This window comes from Pistacia vera, unplaced genomic scaffold, assembly GCF_008641045.1.
Source record: "Pistacia vera cultivar Batoury unplaced genomic scaffold, PisVer_v2 Contig954, whole genome shotgun sequence".
NCBI classification, from domain to species: domain Eukaryota; kingdom Viridiplantae; phylum Streptophyta; class Magnoliopsida; order Sapindales; family Anacardiaceae; genus Pistacia; species Pistacia vera.
The window spans coordinates 583,168-600,644 of NW_022196839.1; positions in this window are offsets into that span (position 1 = coordinate 583,168).

Below are 17,477 nucleotides of genomic sequence, written 5' to 3' on the forward strand. Positions count from 1 at the left end.
AAATATAATTCTATGGGCCTGTTTGGATCATATAATGTTTTATTATAAGAGTATATTATAGTAACAGAAAGAAAGATCACCTTGAAGATTATTGGGAATGTTTAGAAAATGTGTTTGGTTGGTTCGAATAAATTTGTGATAATATGTTTGGTTGAGAGGATAAATTGGTGGGTATGCTATATAGATTACTAAATTGCCCTCATTTTTAAATATTAATATAATATATTTTTTATTATTATTTTTTAAACCGTTTCTTTTAAGTCCCTACATTTGAAATTTTGCTAAAACGCCCCAACTATATAAAACTTTAATTTGTAGCAAAATCACCCCCACTCACCCCAAGCCACTGCCGGCAGCTAGACAACCACCATCGTCGGTAACCATCGACAGTTGACGAAATGGTGCACGATTGGCCATATATGGCTGGTCGTGCACGGGCAAAGCAGGGAAATGGCCATAGATCACAAATCCATGGCCAAAAAACGGCTAGATCTTTGGCCGTGAAACGGCCAAAGAAACACCAAATCTGGTTGTTTCCGGCCATGCATCTATGATCTATGGTCGAAAAAGGCCTTACCAGTGCACGACCGACCAGATCACGTCGGTCATGCACCATTATGGCGATTAATGCCGGTGGCTGGCAGTGGTGAGTCATGGTTAACGGTGATTTTGGGTGGCTGGGGGTATTTTGTTAACTTTTAAACTTTTTCGTGGTTAGGGTGTTTTAGCTAATTTCTCAAATGTAGGGGGTTGGGCTAATTGTTATTTGGTAGACATTTGAGGGTAATTGTGTCCGAAATGGCTTTTAATAAAAGGCAAAATGAGTAGAAAAATCATATTACCCCGGTAATGTTTTAATAACACTCCCTAGCAAGGTAATAAGATTACCTTCCCACATTACCAACAGTAACCACTATTTGCAATAAAAGATTCCCGTAATATTTTATTACTTGTAAACCAAACACAGGAATCTTGCAAAATAAACAAAGATTACCCCCGATTCAAACGACCCTTATAGGGTGATATTATTGACGAATCAAAAGATATATCTTAAAAATTAGGGTGCGTTTATATTATTGAGGAATGTTATATTACTGGAAAGATATATTACTAGGGAATCTTTAGAGAAATGTGTTTGGTCAGTTGGAATAAATTGGTGGGTATGTTATAATAATATGTTTGGTTGTAAGGATAAATGAATGGGTATGTTATATAGATTACTAAATTGCCCTCCTTTTTAAATAATAATAATAATAATATTATTATTATTATTATTATTATTATTTTATTATTATTAATATTATTATATTTTATTCTATTATTTTTTAATTATTTCTTTTAACCCCCTATATTTGAAATTTTGCTAAAACACCCCAACCATATACAATTTTAATTTGTAGCAAAATCCCCCCCCACTCACCCCAGCCACCGTCGGCAGCCAGCCACCACCGCCGGCAGCCGCCGTAATGGCACACAACAAGTCGGATTTGGCTAGTCGTGCGTTGGTAAGGCCTAATCCGGCCAGATCTAGCCATGAATATGGTCGTGAAAGATCTGGCCTTTTCATGGCCAGATCTATGGCATTTCACGGCCACATCTTTGGTCGTGAAACGGCCAAATTTGGTCATTTCCAGCCATAGATCACAAATCCATGGCTAGAAACGTCCTTACCGGCACACGATCGGCAAGATCATGCTGGTCTTGTGCCGATATGATGACTTTCACCTACAGCTAGCGGCCAGCGGTGATCTTAGGTGGTTGGGGGTATTTTGTTAACTTTTAAACTTTTTTGTGATGGGGGTGTTTTAGCTAAATTCTCAAATATAAGAGGTTTGGGTAATTGTTATTTGGTAGACATATGAAGGCAAATGTGTCCAAAATGATAAAAGATTAGGGGCAAAATAGGGTCAAAATAAAGATTACCTCGGTAATCTTATATTAACACCCCTTGGGAAGGTAATCTGATTACCCTCAATATTACTAACAGTAAATACTATTTGCAAAAAAAGATTACATAATATTTTATTACTTGACAACCAAGCGAGGGAATCTTGAAAATTAAACAAAGATTATAGGATTAATCTTATATCACCCCGAACCAAATGCTACCTTAATAGAATTAATGGACTATTCAAAGTCTAATAAAAAACAAAGTAAACCGTAGAAATGAAGGCTCATTAGAAAACCTCTTACAATCTCAACGTAAATAGTTTCTCAAAACCGAAACTTAGGTGGAAAAAATCAAATAAAAATTCTTTTAGAGATGTGAGTTCTAAAAATATAGAACGTAGAAATGTCCACCTCGTGATTAATGTAAAAGAATGAGCCACTTAGAAAATGATTGTTGAGCTCACCAAAAACCGAAGTACCAAAATAACCAAAATTTTGGGCAAAAAGAAAAAATTGCCCAAATTTTTGGCCATTTTGGCACTTTGATTTTCCATCAAACCAACAATATTTCTCTAGGTGGGTCATTCTTGTACATATACTACAATGTGGATATTGTCCTTTTCTTTTTTATATTTTTAGAATTCTCACCCCAACACCTCCCCCCCCAAAAAAAAAAAAAAAAAAATTCATTTGATTTTTTTCCACCTAGGTTTAGGCTTTTGAGAATGCATATGGTTGATATGAAAAGTCGTACCAATTAGAGAGATCTGATTGACCTTAACGGAATCGGAACTGATATGTGCATGATTTAATGAAAATAAGTAATGTAATAAAAGTGCGTTAAAGTAAAGAATACAAACAATTTTTAAAGTGGTTCGGCAAGTTCGAACTTAAGCCTACGTCCACTGTTCTCTTGTTTCTTTAGAGAGTTTACAAGAGAAATATATGAAAGTGCCTATACTAATTTGCTAACCCCTCTCTCATAGTTTGAGGGTATTTATACAAGTTTTAATAAAGGAAAGAAAGATAAGGTCATGATTGATATCAGATTTGGTATACAATCCCGTGATCTTGATGATTGAGCACTAAGTTTATGTTGCCAACGATGTTGATCTTATCCCTTTCAAAATATCTGAGATTGAAGCTTATCTTTGATTTGCTGAACACTTATTAGGATTGGTCTTTGTGACGAGCTTCAATTGGATTGAGCTTACTTTGGATCATATTGATTCTGGGTTGAGCTTGTTCTTAGGTCGAGTTGATTCTAGGTCGAACTACAAATTTGTGAGTTTCTGAGGTCTGCGAGCTTTTTGGCAAAATCATATACAACATCTGCCCCCCAGTGTTCAGAGGTCCTGTCGAGCTTTGAAGACTGAAGTTGCTTGATTTGCCACCCAGATCGAATTCCTTCATCGGTTTAGCTCGCATATAGGTCATTGAGATTACTCGAGCTTCATCACTTGACCTTAACTTCACCCGATGTGACTGAGACTTTGCTTCTCATTGTAATGCTGTCGAATTTGAAATGAGAGGCATAAGGGTAATTTCTAGGCTGGTATGTCGCATTTAATGCGATCAACTTTTTGCAGTGACTTTTCATCGCACGTGGAATATTACAGTTGGCCACACGCGAAACTAAAACAATGTATGTTGCTCCTCGTAGAGCTGAGGTGACGCGTGCCAGCGGTTATCATTGCTCAATCTGACGGTTGATCGCCCCTCAAAGATCGTCTCCACGTGTAACTATTGATCAGTCAAGATTGCTCGATGAATTGAGGGTTGAGATTTGTTGCAAATCAACAACTTAGATCGACTCTTGCCATTTTGGCTTCCCGCTCGCCACTATAAAAAAGGTTGTTTGCCCTTATTTTTCCATCTTGAAATTTTTTTTTGGCTTAATCCGCTGCTTCTCTGCTAGCTTTTACATCTTGATTTCACAGTGAATTTCCGACGAGTCACCTGCATTTCAATAAGTATCCTTTACACTTACTATTTTTGGGATTTTTTTTTTTTTTTTTTTTTTTGGCTGTTGAGGTGGCCATTGTTACGGCCAGGTTAGTTCTTTTAGGTTTAAAACCCTCTAATCTTGGGTTTTAAGAGAATCTTGATGAGCAGTTGTCGAAATGCTTCCCGGAATTCTCTGTCGGTTGCTAGGAATCTTGATAGCTCACTCGAGTTTCTGGGTTTAGCTTTAGGTCTCTTTTTGTGCAAGCATTTTGGATGCTTGAATTGGAGGCAAGTGTAAATAGGTCACCTATAGTTTGAAGTTTGACACTTGTTTCTTCATGTTTCATTTATCCATAAGCAAGCTTGGTCAAACATGTTTTCCCACAACGTCAACATTGAGAGAATGTTCTTAGAGGGCCCCCCCAGTAGTTTCAGTTGGTAGTTGGGAAAGAACTTGGGATGAGCTCACAGCCGAGGCTCTTGAGCGAACCGTGAGCAGTAGGGCTGAAAACTCACTTAACCTAAACAAGGAAGCCCTAAATCCAAGTTTAGAAAAGATCTGACCTCGTCGATCACCAAAAATGATCTTGAGCAGATAAGGGAGAGGTATCTGGTTTCAGTTGAATACTCTTTCTGTGCTCTAGGAGATTTCTTGCAAAAGAATCCCCCTATAAGTTGGGAGGCAATCTCTGAGACTCTCCTAAGGTATGGTATGTCTATCCCACCTCACCCACTCATTTTTGACGTTTTGGATTGTTTTAACATCGCTCCCCCTCAGTTGACGGGGAATTCTTATAAATAATGGCAGGCATGTACATTGCCTACAGTTTAGAAAAATAAGGCGAGCTATTTGTAGAGGAGTTCGTCCATCTATACAAACTGAAGAAAGGTCAGGATGACACTTTCTATCTCTCCAAATGGAGAAAGACCCATTTGGATGGGTTGATCAATGTCCCTAAGAAGCTTGGACATTGGGATTCCGAGTATTTTTTCTATCGCTTTGGGCGTGATGACTCTTTTGTCGATGAAGCCCGTGGGTATTCTTGCTTGTTTTTTATTGTGAAGTATTTATTGGTCGACTTCTAACTGTCTTTGTCTCCTTTTGCAGGAACGTCGAGCAAACCTTTGTCGTTGCAGACTACAAGAGACAGTTAGGGGCTTTTAACGACCTTCCTAGGCGTTACTACGACGCGACGAAGCTAATCATGGTTCCTCATCTGAGAGCATTTGGGTTTTTCCCAAATCCAGCATTTTTTCCAACAATTTTTTAGAAAGGTAAGTGTGGAGCAGCTCGCATTTTCACATTCTTCTTCGTTGCATGCTAATACACTCGTTTTTCTTATAGAGATGTGAGCCAAGAAGCATCAAAACCTAAAAAAGATAATGACAGTTTGTACTGCCAAGAAAAGTAGCTCGAGGTTACAACCAAACAGTTGCGGGTTGGAACCTCGTAACCCCTAGTAAAGAGGACTAGGAGAAAGCTTGAAGGGGCTCCAAACTCCAAGATGCCTGCAACTGCCACCAAGATGGTTGCAAAGAAGAATACTCCCGAGCTCCAAAAGAGTTCGACGAAGAAAGTTCTCGAGCTAGTTGAAGGCTCGAAGAAGAAGATGGTCGAGTAGGCGAAGGCCTCGAAAAAAGAAACTATCTAGCTATGAGAGGCTCGAAGAAGGTGTCGTCGGAGCCCCATGCCCTAGTGAAAAGCTCAGCCAAGAAAAGGCTAGCTTTGACTATCAAGACCCCTAAGCCAGTGAGTGAGAGGAGGATCTCGTCATGACAGCGCGACAAATAGCAGAGGGATACTAAGCTCAAAGCCGATATTGAAAAGCTGATCAGCCAATTTTCAAAGCATCTCGCCATGGGTGCGAATGTGGTGAACAGGGCGGTGACCGCAAGGCTCTACGAGCAATACAAATCGTGGGTCACTCATGCTCTCCTCTCTTGTACTACAAGCATGGCTACTAAGGTAAAGTAGTCTTTTTTTTCCTGTTTGTTGACTATCTTCCTTTTTAATCTTACTCTTTTTGTCTTTTCAGACTTGCATGATGGCCCAACTCCTTTACCATGAGATCCACGCCTCGCTCGTAGGCTTGGACAAGGCCAAAGAAGAAGCGAACAAGGCCAAGGAAGAGGCCTTGGCGAGGGCTAGGGAGTTGGAGGAGGAGAACGGGGCGTTGAAGGATGATATCAACCAATTGAAAAAACAACAAGCCGACGCCCTAGCTATTAAAGAGAGGGGGTTCGTAGACAAACTCTCCCAGGTTCAAGTTGCTAAGGAGAAAGCAACCAAAAACTTGGAGCAGCAATGAGACACCAACAAGCAGCTGGCCTCTGAGCTTGTTGAAGCTCGAGAAGAGGTCAAAAGGTTGGAGAAAGACCTGTCCTCCTGGGATAGCAAGCCTGCTTTTGCCTGGGTGGACTACGAGGAGGTTGCAGTGGAGGTTAACTGTTTGACGAAGGACGTTGTGGAACATGCTTGGGATATGTCGGTCTTCCTGATCTAGTGAACGTTGGAGGCCCATCCCTTACTTGACTTCTTTTATCTTGCTTCGGAATATCAAACGGAGGTAGATAGGATGAAGACGAAGTTGCAGTCTTGGAGTTTGTCTATTCGGATAGCTCCCAGTCTGATAAGGATAGCAAGGATGAGGTCGAGGAGAAACCTGTGATCGACGATGAGATCTTACCTGCTCTAATCTCAGCTCCCACCAACGACCTCGAAGCTACAAAGGACACTCTTACCCCAGAAGAGCCACTGACAGATCCTCCTTCAATCTGGCACTAGATTAGGCTCGATAGTACTAGTCTTTTTTAATGTTATTTTTGCTTTTTTCTTCCCCTTGTAATGTTTATTGAACAATTGATGAAGGAAAATTTTTGCAAGTATATTGTTTGGTTTTTCTTTACTGCTATTTATAATTCCTCTACGAAGTCATAGTAGTCTGTCTAACTGAACTAATTAATGAAATCAAATTTTGCTCTTAAGTTATGCATTGTCCGCTTTCCTTAAGTTATGCGTTGTCTGCTTTCTTAAGAACTTTTCGACAAAACTTTGAGAGTCTTTTCTTGCGATGGCATCGAGTTAGGGTTAGTTGCCTATCCCGAGTCTTAGTCGATGAGTTATTTTTGACTTTTTCATTGATGTTCTTTTTTTGGTTGTTTTCTGAGTTGCTTTTTCGTCAGGTTGGAGAACACACCTTTGTCGAGCTCAAATTGTGGCTTGGCTATACAACTAGCCGCCTTTTTGAGCTTCAAACTTCGAGTTCCTTCTAGTGCCAATTGTTGTTATGCCATCTCCAGTCACATGGTAGGTGGGTTCTAAGAGGTATTGTCTACTTTGGGCCATAGGTTGGACTGTTCGTAGGCCTACATAGTTTTGTCCTGAAAAGGAGCCTCTGGGTGGTGAAGGTGTCCTTGTGCTATATAAGCGACCAAAGTCCTCATCTCCTAGCCGATGTGGGAGTTTGATATCAACACAATCCCCTAGACGAAGGGCTTGGGAGGTTTGGCGTGGGTACAAACCGGTACGCTTAGCCCATGTAAACCCGAGCCCTCCTTCTAGCACCGAAATATTAATACGAAAACTTGTACCAACCAAAGGGATCCGTAGACCTTGACAAAATCGGAACCGATGTGTGCATGATTTAATGAAAATCAGCAATGCAATATAAAAGTACGTTAAAGTAAAGAACACAAACAATTTTTAAAGTGGTTCGGCAAGTTAGAACTTAAGCCTACGTCCATTGTTCTCTCATTTCTTTAGAGAGCTTGTAAGAGAAATATATGAAAGTGCGTATACTAATTTGCTAACCCCTCTCTCATAGTTTGATGAGGTATTTATACAAGTTTTAGTAAAAGTAAAGAGAGATAAGTTCGGGATTGCGATCAGATTTGGTATGAAATCCTGTGATCTTCATGATTGAGCGCTAAGATTGCTCTGCTAGCAGTGTTGATCTTATCCCTTCCGAAATATCCGAGATTGAAGCTTATCTTTGATCTATTGAACAACTGTTAGGATTGGTCGCTGTGACGAGCTTCAACTAGATCGAGCTTGCTTTAGATCGTACTGATTCTGAGTCAAGCTTGCTTTGGATCGTACTGATTTTGGCTCAAGCTTTTCTTGGGTTGAGTTGATTCTAGATCAAGTTAATTTTGGGTCGAACTACAGTTTTGTGAACTTCTGAGGTCTGCGAGCTTTCTGGGAAAATCACAAACAACACATTAAATTTAGAATGAAAGGGGCTATCTAACAAGCCTTCATTTTTACAACTTATTCTTTTTTCATAAGCCTCTAAATAGTCCATTAAATTTTTACTGATAATTTAGACATATCTTTTGATTCTTCAACAACAATCACTATAGAGTCACACTTTTTAGTGACACTAATCAATATTTTTTCAACAATGTTTCAATTAGAAATATTTTCTCCATAGGTCCTTAATTGAATAACTAATCTTTTAATCTAAAATAGTAAGTATTTGCAATCTCAAAATTATTCATTCTAATATTCTTAAAATCTCTTCTAAGAGATTCCAATTTAGGAGAGCATACCTTTGTGTTGCCATGAAACTTCTTCTACAAGATATCCCAAACTTCTTTAGCATTGGTAGCTCCACAAGTCGGGATCAGCCAAAAATATAATTTAAATGAGAATATCAATTTATCGAGGTTTAACTGTATTTTGGTTTGTTAAAAATGGGTAGATGCATAGTCCAATGAGATATTTTGATGGGCTTAATGTGATCATTCTAGGGTTGCCCATAACACTTAATTTTTAATAATCTGGGTTGATGACAAAGTGTGGGCTTTGGGACTTATTGGCCCCATAATGGGAGGGCCTAGTAAGTTAATATAATATTGGCTAGGTCTCTTTTCCAAACACGATAAAACAACTAAAACCCATTTGGAAGTCGTTATTCGATACGTTACTGGAAAGGAAGACTGGTCACTTCAATCAAGAATTCAAGAATTCAGAAATCATGACACAAACATGTATTTCGATAATCCCTCAAAATTCAATTTAGTATTTTATAATCTATACGTTGATTTTGGGAAACTGAGATTGAGATTGAGATCGAATTTTATCGTTCGTTGTTTGATTTTATGATTACAGGCTAGCCACAAGCTTGGCCACACACAGAGCGAAAGGCCTTCACATTGCCACCGTACCTCAGCGCCAACTTTAGATGCCCTTTATGATAGTGGTTTTGATATTTGATTTAGGATTTAGATAACCTATATGATATTTGATTTAGGGTTTTTGCTTAAGTGTCGATTTGAGGAGGAGTTGGGATTAAAGGGAATAGACTATTTTGGTTATTATTGTTTTATGTATATATATTTTCGTGCCTCTATAGATGATAAGACATTCTTTACAAGAATGGTTGTTTTTATTTTATGTATATTTTTCTTGGTGTATAATAATTTAATTGTTTAATGTTATTTATGATAAGGGTTGATTCTCGTTCATAGCAGATTGCCAACAAGCATATCGCATTGTCAAAGCACTCCACCCTCAGTCAGCATTCTGGTGCTTGTGCTCGCCATGCAGAAGATCACATCATCGAGCTCACCATGCAGGATACCCGTCATTGTGCTCGCGACATGAGATAGCAGTATCTGCTCACATCAACAGGTAGTAGTTTTTTATCGCGACCTATGCTGCGACAACCATCCAAGTAGGGAGCTCAAGTTTTTTAAGTTCAACCTTGAACTCCAAAAACTGGGAGGCAAATATTGTGCGGTCAATCCCTAGAACACGAATTCATGTCACGTGTTATTTTATTTAGGGTTAACTTTATTTACAAGGTTAATATTGTAACAGTATATAAGCTTGTTTTTTACTCAAATTGGGGATCTTTTTTCATTCCTACTTTTGTAAGACACTTATACGTAAAAAAGAAAAGCAAACATAGAAAATAATATAAAAACAGTGGACGTAAGGTTTGCATCAAACATCCAAACCATTTTAAAAATCTCTTATTATTTGTGCTTTTTATTTATTCATTGATTCAATATCGCATCACGGATTCTATATAATCATTTTCATAGATGTCACCAAAGAATCTACGTACATTTCATTGGTGCGAATCTTAGCATCAACAATTCTTTTCATAACAAGTTTATTGTTTAGTCTCTTATTTATGAGAAGGTGCGATTTCATAATTGACAATATTTACTAATAGTTTAAGTAGATTATTGTCATTTTCAAAAGAGTTTTACAATTATTTTTGTAAACCTGAAGGAGGTGATTGTTATTTCAGTAAACTTATGGTAGGTTTGGGGGTTTGCAAACCCAAATCGAACCCGATAACCCGAACTGAACCAAATAAAAAATTAACGGATTGGTAAGGGTTTATTATTCAACCCGAAAAACTGCTGCCGAACAATATTATATATTTATTCAATAATATGATAATAGCATGTTTAATAAATATATCATTAAGTGGAATATTATATGTGCTTATTATGCAATTCTCGAAGTCAATAAATTGTATTATTATGATTTCTATTCAAAATTAAATGATTTTTTTAATTAGAAAAATTAATTGCGCTGAAAATAAAATTCTTCAATATTATGTAATGCAAACGTGACAATGAAAAATAGTAAGTCTATGTAAACTTAAACCAAAAAGTAAATTTATATAAACTCAAACCAAAAAGTAAATTTACATAAACTTAAACCAATTAACCAGAACCAAATTAACCCGATTAAATATATTTGGTTTGGTTTGGGTTTATAATAAATACAAGTTGGTTTTGGTTTTTTTTTTTTAGGGGGGACCCGTAAATATTGGGGTCAGTTGGATTTGCTAAAACCCGAACCAAACCAACCCATGCACACCCCTAGGTATGTTTATATAATTTTCTCTTAAATGAAAATTATGAATGAGATATTCCCAAATATAACCATTCTTACTAATTTTAATTCCTAAAATATCAATTGTTTTGTTTAAAGAACACATTTAACCAAAAAATCAAATTAGTTAATTTAATTGCCCTTGATGAAAAATAACAAGGACAAAAATAGCCGGCATGAGCTAGACTACCAACTCTAGCATTATCTAGTATTGATTAATATGTTTTATTTAGATTGTTAAACTATGTTATTAAATGTTAGACTATTGAGTATGGTAGCTGATTATAATCTAGTGTTATTTATTACGAATATATAGTTTGTTGTTTCATTAAAGGTATAATTGATAAGTCACTGGATTTTATTATTAAACTTTTCTTTTAAATAAAACATGTACATTTTGGAAAATTTTGATTATTGAGTTTATTATATATATCTAAACCCCATTATGAATTACTTTGTTGATAAATTTTTTTGTTAATTTTTGAAATAGTAAAATTAGTTAACATAGAATCTGAAAAAAAAAATACAATTAATAGTACATAGAAAGTTGGATAATAAATCATGTCCACCAAATTTACATCTCGAATGACTATCTACAATGGTTTGAGGAGAAGCTTTGCAATGGAAATTATATATTACTATCATTGTTTTATTATTATTTAATTATTGTTTTAAAAGTCAAAATATTCTTTGATAGACTCTACATATTCGACTCCCACATGAGATTCATAAGAGATAGTTTCTTAGCCAAGAAAGCTATGTTCAATGTAATTTTAAATACCGAATTCTTTGAAGAATAGACGTTTAAGAAAAGATGATGATAATAATCGTTATGCCTGAAAGAATAGGGCTGACGTAGAGTCTTGTCAGCAAGGGTGGTCAGAACTCAGGAAGGTTCTGCTACCGATCAGATGTGGCCACGTCGCATGATGACGTGAGTGGCATACCCCTGTCAGTGCAGTGAGTGGACGTCGGGTCAGCGGATGGTTGGAAATCGCCCACGTGTCCAATCCTTACACAAGTCGAGGAAATCACTCAGGTAGGTGAGCAATGGGACGCAGAGAATGATTTGCACAGTATCCACTCACTTGCAGATTTAGTAATCATTACCTTGATTCATCCCACTGTAAATGGAGGTCTTCTCTCTCATTTGCTGAATTGGCTAATTTCACTCTGAAATAGCATACCATCGCTCCCTCTCTCTCTTGTACTCTCTAAGCTGTAACTCAGCTCACTGAACGCGGCTTGACTTTACTCTCATTAATACAATATCAGTGGACGTAGGATTCGCCTTTGAGCATCCGAACCACTTTAAACATTGTTCTTTACCCTTTACTAAACTAAATATTTCCATAATCACGTGTAACTTCTAAGCCCACTTAGCATTTCTCACGTTCGAGTAGTGGTGTCAAAATCAAGCATCAATAATAATAATTAAAAAAAAACAAATAGATATTAAAATATTTGATATGATTAAATAGGGCTATTTATTAAATCAGTATGAGACTAAGATTTTGGAAACATGACATCCTCGTTTTGTACATGAAGAAGTAAACAAGATTCTAATAAACTTTTCCTTTTAACCCCAAGGGTTCAATCTAGTGGTTAAAAATGTTTGCTCCCTTCATTGACTTCTTGAGTTCAAATCATCTCCTATCACAGTTATGACTTATCTTAAAAAATTGGGTTTATAGAGTATTCAATGGATTTAATAAATTAGTTGAGGTGCATGCAAACTGGTCCAAATACCTTGGTAAAAAAAAATTCAGACAAAGTGCTTAAAAAGATCAAAAGTACTAAACATAGTTAAATAGTTGTAAAAACTATACAATAATAATAATAATAATAATAATAATATTTGAGATTAGACACCTTTAATCAATTTAGTTCATGTTTGATTATTGGGTAAAAGAGTTTTTCTTCCCAGAAAAACTTGTGATCTATTTTAAAGTTGTTTTATATTACCAAGGGAAGCATAAATTTGGGTGTTTTCTAACAAGAGAAATTTTCCTAATTAACCACTATTCAAACAGTTTAATTCATACTAATCCACTCTTCAAAATCACACACACACACACACACACACACAATATATATATATATATATATATATCTATATATCTATAATATATATATATCTATAATATATAGGGTGGATTGTGTAGGTGTTGAGATTAGATACAGGTGTATATAATTAGATACCCTACCGTTTCAAGTATTTCACTATAATAATAATTTCATATAATTAATTGGATTTATAGGTAGGGGTAACCAACCCCAAAAAATTTTAATATGTGCATTTATTTTATTTTTTATTTTTTTGTTTATTTTTTGTATTTGAAGCCCAACATACTATTTGTCCATAATCTATATTTAAAACATTAATTGATTTGCCAATTAATTTAATTTACTATAATAAAGAAGATATAAAATGTGAAAAATATAAACAAGCATGTATTATTTTGAGGTACTTCCTTCTATTAATATTCTTTTAATGTCATAACTAATAACAGAATATATAAAACAATCTATAAATTTGGCAAGATTTAATTATATAATCCCAACCAATTTGTTATATAATTATATGTACAAATGATTACCTTACATGATTTTGTCCTATGTCTATTCAGATTTCAGATCCACATTTATACTTGCAATTTTCATGTTATTGTTATTTTTAATTTTGTCAACAATCAACAAAATCGTAAAAGATTTTTCCTAGAAAACTAATCGAAGATTTAATGTTTAAATATCTACAATTCAAAGCTCCATTCTCTCAAGGAAGGAAAAAATTATGGTGAAATAATTAAGCCATGGAGGGAAAAAAATATAAAAGCAATATTACATGTACAAAGAAATCTTACAAAAATTTATGTACAAAGTAATGTGACAAAAAATAAATGAAAGAATGAACACAAAAAATCAAACTAATCATATTCACATTTTTCATTTATTTCCTGTAAATCACTTTATACAAAAAAATTTTGTAAGAATTGTTTGTATATATAGCATTATTAAAAATATCAATAGTGGTGAAAATAAGGTGGAAAAAATTAAGTAATATATAGCTATAATAAAAATATTCTAAAATAATTAAGTAAGATAATTATGATAAAAATAACAAAGAAAACATTTATTTGATTAATAATCTGACGCCATACTTTTATTTAACATAAGTCACTACCAAAAATTATTATATTTTTTTATTTAGAAAGCAAATATATGTAATTATGTCTATTGTAGTAACAAATTTAGAAAGATATAAGAGAATTAATAGTTGATTAAAGGTCTTAGAAACCTACCATAAACATATAAAACATATAGTATATGCATTAAATATGGATTTAACCATTTATATTTATTGTTTTAATTTTATATTTAAAGTGTATAAAAATAAGTTTTTTTTTTTTTCAAAAAAAACTTTAAAATGGGTAAGTGGATTGGGAATTGGGTATCCATTACTTGAAACGACCCAAATGAGTAACTTGCAGGTAGATACCGACTCGATCTACATCCAAGTGGGTATGTTAAAACTCAAACTCAAGGAGGAGAGTCCAACCCAAAAGACCAGATAGGTGGGAGAGCTCTTAGGCTTAAGTACCACAATCGGTGAGTGTGAGATCTTGATGTGGGATCCTAACATTGCACCCCCCTTCAAGAGCCGACATTCACAACGACTTTCATTCTATGAACACTGATCCGACTAGGGGTGAGCATGGGTAAAAGGTAAATCCAACACCAGTGGGTATCCAGACCATCGGTTCCGGGTAGGAACCAGAACCAACCCTCAAATGTTAGGTTCCAATTCTGGAAAATTGGAATTGAGAATTCCCGAGTTCAATTCTAGTTCCTGTAGTGCTGGAACCGAGAACCAGAATTGAAATGTACAGTCGAGTACCCTATTGGGAACCGGTTTGGGAACCAGGGTGTATGTGTGAATTTTGTGAATTTCTAAGGGTGTATTTGTCATTTTTAAATTAACAGGGGATAAATAAAATTTGAAAGGGTACTTGGGAAAGGAATTGAAACCTGCATTTCAGGTTCTAGTTCTAGGAACTGAAGAACTGGAACCAGTCGGTTCCGATTCCTAACAATTCCGACGAGTACCTGGAACCATTCACCCCTAGACCCGGCGGTAGCCTTTTTACCTTTTAGGGAGCTTCACTCACCTATTAATCATTCAATACAGTACTCCCTCTCAAGGAGAGCATACTACACCTTAATCTAATCTATAGATAGCTTTTTTTGCAGCCCAACTCTCAACGAAAACACCAAATTGATAGCCAAAAGATAGTGACTTGGTTTGAGATAGTCAATCTTTAAGAAAGGTGAATAGAGAGAAGAGAGATTGAGAAAGGAATTAGTTTATTTTTATTTCGATGCCCTGTAATTACAATTACAATGAATTATATTCACCATAAGAGACTAACTTCAATTATCTATAACTGAATACTGGTAATCTTTTTGAGTTGTAGATAACAAACTCAATTCTATGTTTTCTTTATCTCGAATTGCATGTCTGAGACTACACAGTCTTCCAATGCTTTGGGCTTCTTACTTAGCCTTCTGGATCGGTGATCCACCTGCCCCTTGACTCTATCACCTAGCACCGCACCGGAGTAGAGAATTCCGACAAGGCTGTACCGAGGTAGTGGCAACGTAGGCGGTCATCTTCTCCTACGCAGAATTTTAGCTTCCCACGCATTGCCTGTGTCGGGCTTTAGCGGTTTCCCGTAGTGAATAGAACCTATACTAGTGCTAGATAGGTACACGGTTAAAAGGAAAAACTAATCTATAGCACAATGTCTCATATACCAATCTTACTCCTTTCTCGATGGGAGGATGCTTACAAGATTTAGTAAATTCTTTTCTTTTTCTTTTTTTCTGGAGTTTCAACCTTGAGGACAGTTTTTCACAAAGTAGCAAAATGTTATAATTGCTTTCTAAATATTGTTTCCTTAATTAGAGATTTTAGTTTATTTTCTTGTTAAATTCTAGTTAGCATTATTAAATTATAGTAAGTAAAATGTTATAATTGCTTTCTAAATATTGTTTGCCATTTGATTGTCTTCAAAAAGAATTATTTGCTTGATATCAGTAGTCTACTATTGTTACCAAGTTCAAAAAATTTCAAGTTCTATTTGAAGCTCTGTGTATTGAAAATCTTAACAAAATATTCTTTAAAAGGAAGAGGTTTAAATCCTTTAGTTTTTTCAATTAGAAGCAATATTTGTCTTCAAAAATCAAAAGAAGAGGAAATTATTAAAAAGAAAATTCAAAATTGTAATTTGAAAAAGAAAAACTTGAGTATAAATATTATATCACTGTAAAGTAAAAGGTTTGACTGAAGGGTATCGGGCCTTGGATATATAGGCCATCTACAGTGAAAATCTACTGTTTACCCCTTCAGCAAAGTTTTCAAGTATTCCAAGATTTATATCAAAATAAATCTGTATTCTTTTTCTTTTTACTACCTTACCGTCTCCCATTTCAAGAGTTTGGAAGCTTAATATCCCTCTCCGACACGATACAACAATTTATCCTTCAGGGGATATTTGGATTATATAATATTTAATTATAGAAGATATTATATTAACAAAAAGATAAATCACTTTGAAGATTATTAGAAATATTTAAAAAATGTATTTGATTAGTTCGAATATATTGGTGAACAATATGTTTGGATGGTAGAATAAATTGGTGGATACATTATATAGATTACTAAATTGCTCTCCTTTTTAAATATTAATATAATAGTATTTTTTTATTATTATTTTTTGAATCATTTCTTATAACTCTTACATTTGAAATTTTGCTAAAACACCCCAATCATATAAAATTTTAATTTGTTGCTAAATCGCCCCCACCCACCCCAAGCCATTGCCGACAGCTAGCCACCACCGTCCGCTATCATTCGCAGTCGACGGAATGGTGCATGACTGGCTGTATATGGCCGGTCGTGCTTTGGTAAAGCCATTTCCAACCATGAAACACAAATCCATGACCGTTTTATAGCCAGGTCTATAGCCATTTCATGGCCAAAGATGTGGCCGTGAAATGACCACAGATCTGGCAGTGAAAATGGTAGATATTTGGCTATACCATTTCACGGCCAAAGATCTAACATTTTCACGACTAGATCTGTGGCTATTTCACGACCACATCTTTGACCGTGAAACAACTATAGAAACGCTAGATTTAGCTATTTCTTGCCATGGATACAGATCCATGACCAAAAAAGGTCCTACCAACGCACGATCGGCTAGATCTCCCAGTCATACACCATTACGGCAATTGACGCCAACGGCGGACAATGGTCTTGGATGGCTGAATGTATTTTGTTAACTTTTAAACTTTTTTGTGACTGAAATTGTTTTATTAACTTTTAAACTTTTTTGTAACTAGAGTGTTATAGCTAATTTCTGAAAGGTAGAGAGGCTAGGCTAATTGTTATTTGGTAGACATTTGAAAACAATTGTGTCCGAAATGACATTTAATTAAAGGAAATATAGGTAAAAATATAAGATTACCCAACAATGTTTTAATCCTAAGGGGAGGGTATCAAATTACCCCCAATATTACCAACAATAAACACTATTTATAATAAAATATTCTCGTAATATTTTATTATTTGTAAACCAAACACTAAAATCTCGTAAAATAAACGAAGATTATTCCCGTTATCTTATATGCCCCGATCCAAACGCAGCCTAAAACATATTTTCTAAAACCACAAAACTTGACCATTTTCTCACATCAATTTATATCATCTTTTTGCATA